Raw genomic sequence first — 11352 nt, 5'->3', positions numbered from 1 at the left:
CATTTGAGGGGGGGTCTGAATTTTTGTGACGAGGGGGGGGGGTCAAAAATCGTCCAAAATCGCGTGACGTCATTTATGGACGGCCCCCACAGGACTTCCTTCAGACACTGCGCCACCCGGATTAAGAGGGCGCACCCCCCCCCCCCCCGGCTACGGCTACGCTGCTGCACGTGGCAGCAGCAGCCTGTAAATCCGGCACTGCATTGTGGGCAGCAGGAGCGAGGGGTTGGTGAATCACACTGGGATGGTAGCCGTGGGTGGGTGACGAGGAGCTGTAGCCCGACTCTGCCAGGAGACGGCGGTGCAGCAAAGTGTGGACTAATCTCCATCCGTTCCATCTCCCTCACGTGATGCGTCAAGGAGGAGCTACACATCGGCTGGGCAGGATAAGGCGGTACAGCAAAGTGTGGACTAATCTCCATCCCTGACTGCAGGGATTCATCTTCTTGGTTCTTTCGGTAAAGTCACGTAGAATGGAAAAAATACCATATAACAATAAAACATAATAAAATTATTCTCACGACGTTTCGGCCACAACGCAAGCAGCCGTCCTCAGGTGCAGAACAGGTCTGTCGAGAAGGCAGAGTCTGATAATTATTTTATGTTTTATTTTTATTATTTTATTATTTCCCTTCTACGTGACTTTACCGAAAGAACCAAGAAGATAATCTCCATCCGTTCCATCTCCCTCCCGTGATGCGTCAAGGAGGAGCTACACATCGGCTGGGCAGGATAAGGTGGTGCAGCAAAGTGTGGACTAATCTCCATCTGTTCCATCTACCTGTCCGTTTGGCGTCAAGGGGGGGTGAGCCCGTGCCCTGACTGTGTCAGGGGAAGGCGTCGCAGCGAGAGCGTGGGACCCCCACGTGTTCCGCGCAGGTTTTGTCCGGGCGCTCCGATTCCCTCCCGTGTGTAATGTCAGCACCCATTCATTGGCCGGTAACACCTCAATATGTCGAGGACCTCAGAGCTTGGGCAATTATCGTCAGCGTCGGTTCCCTGCCTGGCTGCCTCCCCGGCTCGTCTGTGGTTCCTCCTCCTCCCGAGAGCGAAGGCGGAGCAGCGTTTCAAGTTGATGTAATAATGATGACGATGATGATTGTGATTAGGGTACGATAATTACATTTGCGTAGAGGGTAACTCATAGAGAAAAATGTTGACACGAGCGCAAGATTTAGTATTTTGTCGGTCGACGATCGCCAGAGTCGCGGCGCGGCCGTCACGTGTGACGACGCGTGGGTCACGTGGGTCGCGCTGTGACGCGCTGTGATACGACACAATCGGGGGTCATCCGACGAAATCACGTGATCGCCGATGGCACAGCTGTCAGCCCATGCGGTTGACCCCGCCCCACCCCACACCCCACACCCCGTATTCTTGCACAGGGAAATTGAGCGTTTCGGGTCCATACGGGCGTACAGCCGTTTCAATACGGGCGCAATTTGTCTTAATCGTTTGTGTTTCTCTCCCTCGTGATGGGACTTTGCGGGATGAACGTTGAGATGTATAAGGCGCACGGAGTGACCAGTAAGCTCTGAGTTGGTCTGTAATAAGGTAGGGAGGGGGGGGGGCAAGTGTGCCATCAGCCCACGCACCCCGTAGGGAATTGGCGTGTCTGTGGCCCCCATACCAGAGGTCGCAACCGGGTACCCGATACCCGTACCCTACCCGATACCCGGCTACCCGTACCCGGCCGGGTACGGGTACCCGTTTGCGACCCTGGTGCGGCCGGGTACGGGTACGGGTAGGCCGTGAGTCACCGGTGAGTAACCGTTTGTCACTCATTTCCCAACGTCTTGTCTCTTCTCACAATTCAAGTTCCTAGAATCAACCCACCCGCGCCTGCAACATGGCTTCATCCCAGAGGTCGCAATCAGGTACCCGATACCCGGCTACCCGGCCAAGTACGGGTACGGGTACCCGTTTGCGACCCTGGTGCGGCCGGGTACGGGTACGGGTAAGGAATCAAACGCGTTTGCGACCTCTGCCCCATACCCTGGTGGATTTGGCGTCTGGCCCAATCGACTCTGCTCACGGCTCGATACGAAGGCCACGTTCGAGTGTCGATCCGTCGAGGGTTTTAATCGCCGCGTCGATTCCGTGGGCAAGCGATCCATATGGATCGAGTAATCCCATTGGTTAGTATAGCGTCGTGTGAAATAAAGATCCCCCGTGTAGCCTTAACGGAATGTTGGGGCAAGTGCTGTTAGCGAGCACCTATGAAGGCCGGAACGGCAACACGAGGGGGTGGGTGGCCAGCACCACGCCCGACCGCCTTTGTTTCCCCAGTGGCGATGTTTACACACCGCACCAGGTAGTCATTTGAGGCTGAGTCGACCTAGGGGAGGTCCAGAACCGGTACAGATAATAGTCACCGGTGTTGGCCGTGAGCGGGAATCGAACTCGGGTCGCCGGGTTCATAGCACAGCGTGCTAACCGCTACACTACCGCTCCTCACACACCACACACGGACCACACACACACACCACACACACACACACCACACACACACACACACCACACACACACACCACACGCATCCCACACACCACACGCCACACACACCCCACAGACACCACACGCCACACACACACACTCCACACACACTCCACACACACACATGCCACACACCCCACACACATCACACACACCACACTCCACACACCACACACGCCACACACCCCAAACACACGCCCCACGCGCACCACACGCAACACACCCCCCACACACACCATACACATCACATACACCCCACACACACACACCACACACACGCCCCACACACAAACACACACACACACACGTACACACCATACACACACACCACACACACACCCCACACCACCACACACACACCACACACACACTACACACACCACACACACCCACCACACACCACACCACACACACCCCACACCACACGGCCCCCTTCTTGTTGTTGATTGGCTAACATCTCCGCACGATCTCCGATTCGCACGCGGTCTGCTTCTGTCGCTTTTAAAGCCACCAAACTCGCCCAGGGCTCTCCCACGATGCACGCCGCTTCGATGCTGCGAGATATTTGTTTAGTATCGTGCGGCGATGTGGGGACTCGACGATAATTCCGTCTGAGGAATTTCGCGATTACCGTTGCCGATGTCATGATTTTGTATTTTTTTGTCCTGGTGTTTTTTTCGCCCGTGGTAGTTGTTTTGTTCGTCTTGCCCTTCCCTGCTGCCCGTCAGCGCACGTGCGAAGCGGCGTGGGGGACGACACCGTTCGCGAACGCGTGCCACCCCCCACGCCCCAGCGTCAAATCTTCGGAGTTTGAGTGTGTGACTGTGTGACTGTGTGAGTGTGTGACTGTCGGCCTGTGTGAGTGTGTGACTGTGTGAGTGTGTGAGTGTGTGACTGTGTGTCTGTGTGTGACTGTGTGAGTGTGTGACTGTCGGCCTGTGTGAGTGTGTGACTGTGTATGTCTGTGTGACTGTGTGTGACTGTGTATGTCTGTGTGACTGTGTGTGACTGTGTGTGACTGTGTGACTGACTGTGTGTGACTGTCTGCCTGTGTGCTTCCACGGGCGTCGTGATCGCTCCTCGGGGAGCTGCATCGGCGGCTCTTGAATTGTTGAATTGTTTGGTCGAATCCAAAGAAAAATGTCTCTCCGTGTGATTTTGGATGCCGACCCCCACACCCTGGTCCAACGACGTTGAGTCAACGTGAGTCCAACGTTGGTCCAACGCTTGTCCAACGTTGGCATGTGGTTGGAACTCTTGGCTCAACGTTGGGTCAACGTTGGCATGTGGTTGGAACTCTTGGCTCAACGTTGGGTCAACGTTGGCATGTGGTTGAAACTCTTGGCTCAACGTTGGGTAAACGTTGGCATGTGGTTGGAACTCTTGGCTCAACGTTGGGTCAACGTTGGCATGTGGTTGAAACTCTTGGCTCAACGTTGGGTCAACGTTGGCATGTGGTTGAAACTCTTGGCTCAACGTTGGGTCAACGTTGGCATGTGGTTGGAACTCTTGGCTCAACGTTGGGTCAACGTTGGCATGTGGTTGAAACTCTTGGCTCAACGTTGGGTAAACGTTGGCATGTGGTTGAAACTCTTGGCTCAACGTTGGGTCAACGTTTGTCCAACGTTGGCATGTGGTTAGAACTCTTGGCTCAACGTTGGGCCCAACGTTCCACGTTTACTGGGAGTGCAGCAAACCCGAAACGATACAATAAGGATGTGAATTGCAACGGTGCAGTAAAACCGATGAACACCGCATCGCGAAAGTTCACGTCGTATCGCGAGCCAATGGTAGTACAGCAAGTAGGACACTGCCTTCGATGTCCCTTACCGAGTGCTTTCTACGGAACACGTGGTCAGACATCCCAGTAAATGATTTTCAGGTATAACAGTACGGGTCCGTTCTCCTATAACACCGCGTGTTTTCACAACGCGGTTTCGATATAACGCGATGAACGCATTGTGGGGAACGCAGTTTCTTGTTGTTTTTTTCATAACGCGAACTGGGATGTAGCGCGCACCGAGCGAACGGAACGGCGTCGTCGCACAGGGCAGCGGGATGCTGCTGGATGCTTCTGGAAGCTTCTGGATGTCATCGCGGACTCCGGTTTAACCCCCCCACCACCCCACCTATATTGTCTATTATTTATTACAACGCGATGTTTGTTGCACAACGTGATGTTCTTCGGGAACGCAGCTACAACCGCGATACCGGAGAACAGGCTGACCGTATTTATTTCTGCGTCCGTCGTGACCGCCGCTGTTACTGCTTCCGATAATTCTTCAGCGACGACGGCATCGCCAGAGAGGTGGAGACGGCTCAGTGGAGGCCTTCATCCAGCAAGTGGATGGGCCCACGGTTGATAACACTGGTCAACAACAACAACAACACGTTCCTTCGGAGTGGGCAGGTAGGAACTTGGTTGGACAGCGCATTCGTGCACGACAGACAGACAAATAATCCCTGGTGGGAAAGTGTGGAACCTGTTGTTCCTACCTGTGTGTATAAAATATAACTTGACTTTAGGTAGCCAGGCAGCCAGCCAGGCAGCCAGCCCCCTGAACTATCGCCCCCCCTCTCCCTTAGGCCCCTCCCCTGACCCCCCTTCCCTTAGGCCCCTCCCCTGACCACCCCATATATCCTTAGGCCCCTCCCCTGACCCTCCTTCCATTAGGCCCCTCCCCTGAGCACGCCCCCCCCCCCCATATCTTTAGGCCCCTCCCCTGACCCTCCTTCCCTTAGGCCCCTCCCCTGAGCACCCCCCCCCCCCCCCCCCATATCCTTAGGCCCCTCCCCTGACCCTCCTCCCTTAGGCCCCTCCCCTGAGCACCCCCCCCCCCCCCCATATCCTTAGGCCCCTCCCCTGACCCTCCTCCCTTAGGCCCCTCCCCTGAGCACCCCCACCCCCAATATCCTTAGGCCCCTCCCCTGACCCCCTTTCCCTTAGGCCCCTCCCCTGAGCACCCCCCCCCCATATCCTTAGGCCCCTCCCCTGACCCCCCTTCCCTTAGGCCCCTCCCCTGACCCCCCTTCCCTTAGGCCCCTCCCCTGAGCACCCCCCCCCCCATATCCTTAGGCCCCTCCCCTGACCCCCCTTCCCTTAGGCCCCTCTCCTGACTCCCCCCTTCCTTAGGCCCCTCCCCTGACCCGCCTCCCTTAGGCACCTCCCCTCGCCGTACCCGGCAGTAGGTCTCCACCAATCAAAGAGCTGTTAATGTTATATATTTATGTATGCACGACAGACAGACAATACATCCCTGGTGGGCAGTGTGGAACATTGTTCCTACCTGTAAAAAATTCTGGCCTGGACTTTTGCAGCTGTTTTAGACTAATTTCAGGGTGCTGATTCCAAATCTGAGCTCAGATTTGCTCTATCACATCTCATTTTATGCTATCGGCATACCCCATTTTCATTGATTTTACCCGAAATTAGCTCTGTCACTTATGATTGCAAGTTGTTGCGAGTCAGTGACTGCTTTATTGTTAAAATACGGTGCTGTATTTTTAGGATAGTGTGTTTATAACATCATTTTATGTAGATATCCACATTTATTTAAAATTTTTATTCTGCAGTTTTTATTGAAAATGCAATATTCGATATCTCAAAAACCTGATGTGATAGACAAAAACTGATGCCAGATTTGGAATCGGCACCCCAAAATTACCTTATTACCGTTGGAATAACCTTATGCCAGAAAAAGTGTGTTGACCAGTGTAATGAAAGATGACGTGAGATCGTTTTCGTTGTTATTGTTGGTGTCGCTGCTTGCTACAGTGTCACAGCTTGTGCTCATTCTAAATATATTTTAAAATAATTATTAGCGGACGTCTTTTACTGTCGCTGTTGTTGTTGTCGGTGTGTTTAATCCGTTTGTTTGTTTTATTTCGATTTAAAGCTTTCGTGACTGCAGGGATTCATCTTCTTGGTTCTTTCGGTAAAGTCACGTAGAAGGGAAATAATGGTATTTCCGACAGACCTGTTCTTCACCTGAGGACGGCTGCTTGCGTTGTGGCCGAAACGTCGTGAGAATTATTTTATAATGTTTTATTTTTATTATTTTATTATTTCCCTTCTACGTGACTTTACCAAAAGAACCAAGAAGATGAACCGTTTGTTTGTGTTTGCTGCTATGATAAGTTGAGATGTTCCAAGTAAAACTGTTGTCGCAGTGAGCACCCGCCACTGCAAGCAGGTTCGAGTCGAGGATGTCATCAATGGGGGGAAAAACAAAAGGAAGGACCGGGAAGAGAGGAGATACAGAGGGACGGCGTCTGTTCTCACAGGGGGCGGGGCGTCAGCGGGGAAGAGGGATTAAGACAAAGATCCCCCGTGTAGCCTTGACAGACCGTCGGGGCAAGTGCAGTTAACGAGCAACCTCAAGAAGTTCGCAACGGTGCACGAGGGGGTGGGTGGACAGCACCACGCCCGGCCGCCTTTGTCTCCCCAGTGGCGATGTTTACACACCGCACCAGGTTATTCGTTTGAGGCTGAGTCGACCTAGGGGAGGCCCAGGACCGGGTCGGAAAATCGTCGCCTATGTTGGCCGCGAGCGGGAATCGAACTCGGGTCATCGGTTTCATAGCGCAGCGCGCTAACCGCTACATTTCCGCTCCCCACAAACACACAGTCGCACACACACCCACACACACAGATTCAATGCACGTATTCTGTTGAAACACGCAGGCAAACATTCGACCAAATCACTATCTCGTCAGATGCCAGTAAGCTGAGCAGACCCTGAACCTGTACAGTGCTTGGAAGGGTGACCAACGAAGTATTATCAAGTGGTATAACATCACACCGCCATCATCACCGCCATCATCACCATCATCACCGCCATCATCATCACCGCCATCATCACCGCCATCATCACCATCATCACCGCCATCATCACCATCATCACCGCCATCATCACCATCATCACCGCCATCATCACCACCATCATCACCATCATCACCGCCATCATCATCACCGCCATCATCATCACCGCCATCATCACCGCCATCATCACCATCATCACCGCCATCATCACCATCATCACCGCCATCATCATCACCGCCATCATCACCGCCATCATCACCATCATCACCGCCATCATCACCATCATCACCGCCATCATCACCACCATCATCACCATCATCACCGCCATCATCACCATCATCACCGCCATCATTACCATCATCACCGCCATCATAACCATCATCACCGCCATCATCACCATCATCACAACCATCATCACCATCATCACCGCCATCACCACCATCATCACCGCCATCATCACCATCATCACCGCCATCATCACCATCATCACCACCACCATCATCATCACCATCATCACCACCACCATCATCACCGCCATCATAACCATCATCACCGCCATCATCACCGCCATCACTATCACTCCTTGGCCGGATGTGGGTGAAAACGAACCGCAGTGGTTGCTGCCTTTCTGCTGCTGCTGCTGACCTTTGGACATCCTGGGCCCTGCCACCGACACGTGGAAAACCCACACCCGTCAGAGTGCAACAGTTGTGTGCAGCCTTCTCTGACGTTAAGACTCCTCGCCCACAGACCCAGTGTTACATTCGTGATGGAAATTAGTGACAGAAATATTCCTGTGAGTCTGTGTGTTTTTTTATATTTTAGTCACGAATGACGAGTGAACGAAAATTACCGACCGTGATGATGACTACGACTACCCGTCACCACCACCACCATCAACATCACCACTACCACAATCATTATCACCACCACCACACACACAAAGATCCCCCGTATAGCCTTAACAGACTGTAGGGGCAAGTGCTGTTAGCGAGCAACTTTTAGGGCCGGCACGGTACACGAGGGGGTGGGTGACCAGCACCACGCCCGACCGCCTTTGTCTCCCCAGTGGCGATGTTTACACACCGCACCGGGTACTCATTTGAGGCTGAGTCGACCTAGGGGAGGCCCAGGACCGGCTCAGATAATCGTCACCGGTGTTGGCCGTTAGTGGGAATCAAACTCTGGCCAACAGGTTCGTAGCGCAGCGCGCTAACCGCTGCACCACCGCTCCCCACAATCACCATCACCACCAAAGTTCCCCCGTATAGCCTTAACAGACTGTAGGGGCAAGTGCTGTTAGCGAGCACCTATGAAGGCCGGAACGGTACACGAGTGGGTGGGTGGCCAGCACCACGCCCGACCGCCTTTGTCTCCCCAGTGGCGATGTTTACACTCCGCACCGGGTACTCATTTGAGGCCGAGTCGACCTAGGGGAGGCCCAGGACCGGTTCAGATAATCGTCACTGGTGTTGGCCGTGAGCGGGAATCGAACTCGGGTCGCCGGGTTCGTAACCACCACCACCATCGTCACCAGCATCACCAATATCAACATCGTCAACACCACAACCATCAACCACCACCACCACTATCATGAGCATCATCTACCCACCAAGCATTTGAACAACGACCGCCAGCGACGAGAACGAAATTTCACACGGAGTTATGACGGATGGCCTCGTAGCGCTCCTGGTGACATCGATTGATCTCGATGCCGAACTGCTGCAGTCAAGCAGACTCGTTCGACAGACTCACCACTCCCTGAGTGATTCACAGACTCGAGGCCCGACTGGGCAGCGAGCGGCAAATTGTTGGTGATGCCCCTGCTGCTGCTGCCGGCTTAGCTACTCCAGCTGCGTTGGCCCAGTGTATGTTGAACTTCTTTCGCATCGTACGTAGCCCACCGTGCTGACCGGAGGCAGTGGTGGTACACAAGGACAGTCGACAACAACAACAGTCAACACAGTTCGTCAACAACACTGTGTGTGTGTGGCCTTACAATAAATAAGGATATAATAAGTGACGTTTCGGGCACTGGCCCTTCATGATAAAAACAAACCTTCCACAGGCTGCCATCGAGAAGACTAAAGACTAGGACTGAAATAAAATAACCCATATAATGATTATAATACTACAAATCAGACTACAAGGCGGGTTTTTATTGAATCATAATTATTCATGGGCAATGACATTTGCCCCCCACCACCACCACCAACTTCTGTTTACGAGAAACGCGTTAACAAGTTCAGGCCCAGCTGGCTTCACCTCAACGTAGGTAACAAATTTTAAATTAATAAAAGTAAAATTAAAATAAAATTCAAATCACGACGTTTCGGAGGCAACACAAGCTTCCGTCTTCAGGTAGAACCGTCACAGCACGACAGCTGTATCAAGTAAATGAGAGATTCCAAGATATACTACCCCGTATATATATACTGGTTGAGGGGGGAGGCAGGACAGGCCCCCTTTTTTAATCCTTTATATTAAGTTCACTTGCTTCCGTGCAAATCTTTCGGTCGTTTTTTTACCCACTTCCCGTGATCCAATCGAGCTGACATTTTGCACAGACAATGTATTTTCGTGAAAAAAAATTTCCACAATTTTACACGTTTTAGGAATTTTTTTTTTATATGTAATTACCAATTGCTTAATGGTGGCAGGCAATCATCTGACCCATAGGTGGCAGCCATCTCACGCCAGAGGACGAGAGGACTCTAGCCGCCACGCATATAAAGGATTTATAGTGAAAAACTTAGTTTTTACGGGTTAATTTTTTATTATTATGGTAAGGTTGGTGCGACTCACATCTAGCAGTGGATCGACGAGCGGACTTTGCCCGCGCGTGCCCCTCTGCACGCCGGTGTGACGCGCTGTGCGTACTGCTACCACACCTATTGGGGGGGGGGAGGGGTATTTATATTTTTGTTTTGCTGACGGTATGTATATTTTATCCCAATAAGAAATGTCGTTGCACACACACACACACGCGCGCAACTTATTTTCACGGTTTTCTTATGGCTGTAGATTGCTTTGTGTTTTGTGAAATGTTTTTTTTATTATTACGACAAAACGCACGCCCGATGTAACACGCTCAAGCATTCCGCTGACGGCGTACAGAAAATCCGCGGTAATCCATTCCCGCGCAGATATATGTATGTTGAACTTCTTTCGCGCCGTACGTAGCCAACCGTGCAAATCAGATGTGCGGGGAAGGACACATGGAGGCAAACTCGCATGCGTATTCTCGCTTACCCCACTCCCTTACCACGCTGCCGCAGATGACGGCAACGCACACACACACTCACTAACCCACGTGCTCACCCACACACACACTCACTAACCCACGTGCTCACCCACACACACACTCACTAACCCACGTGCTCACCCACACACACACTCACTAACCCACGTGCTCACCCACACACACACTCACTAACCCACGTGCTCACCCACACACACACTCACTAACCCACGTGCTCACCCACACACACACTCACTAACCCACGTGCTCACCCACACACACACTCACTAACCCACGTGCTCACCCACACACACACTCACTAACCCACTTGCTCACACTCACTCACATAGCCACTCGCCACACTGCACGTCACAACAATACACTCACGCACCCACCTGTGTAATTTTGGCCACGTGGGCCCTGGGCTCTGCAACCGTGAAATAAAATAACGCATGAATCAGTGGTGATAAGGTGTTGATGGAGAAGATGGTGGTGGTGATTGTAATTGGGGAGGGTGGTTGGTTGTGATGTGTTTGTGGTGATTGTAAATACGGTGGTGGTGGTGGTGAAATAAGGCACAGGTAAGTCGCATGTTTGATGAGTGGAAGTGGTGCAGTGCAGTGGGGGGGAGGGGGTGGCTGAGTACAGGTGAGCTACACAGGTGTGTTCCAGGTAAACCCCCATGTCCCCACAGATGTTCTCCCGCCAGTCAACGCGGGAAGGACTCCAGAAAAAGCGTGACATCATTGCCGCCGCTCATCTGTTACAATCACCTCGATGTGCCCCACGTGTT

The sequence above is a fragment of the Lampetra fluviatilis genome, chromosome 35 (assembly GCF_964198595.1).
Source record: "Lampetra fluviatilis chromosome 35, kcLamFluv1.1, whole genome shotgun sequence".
NCBI classification, from domain to species: domain Eukaryota; kingdom Metazoa; phylum Chordata; class Hyperoartia; order Petromyzontiformes; family Petromyzontidae; genus Lampetra; species Lampetra fluviatilis.
The sequence above is the reverse complement of the archived record's forward strand: the minus strand, read 5'-3'. Positions refer to the sequence as shown.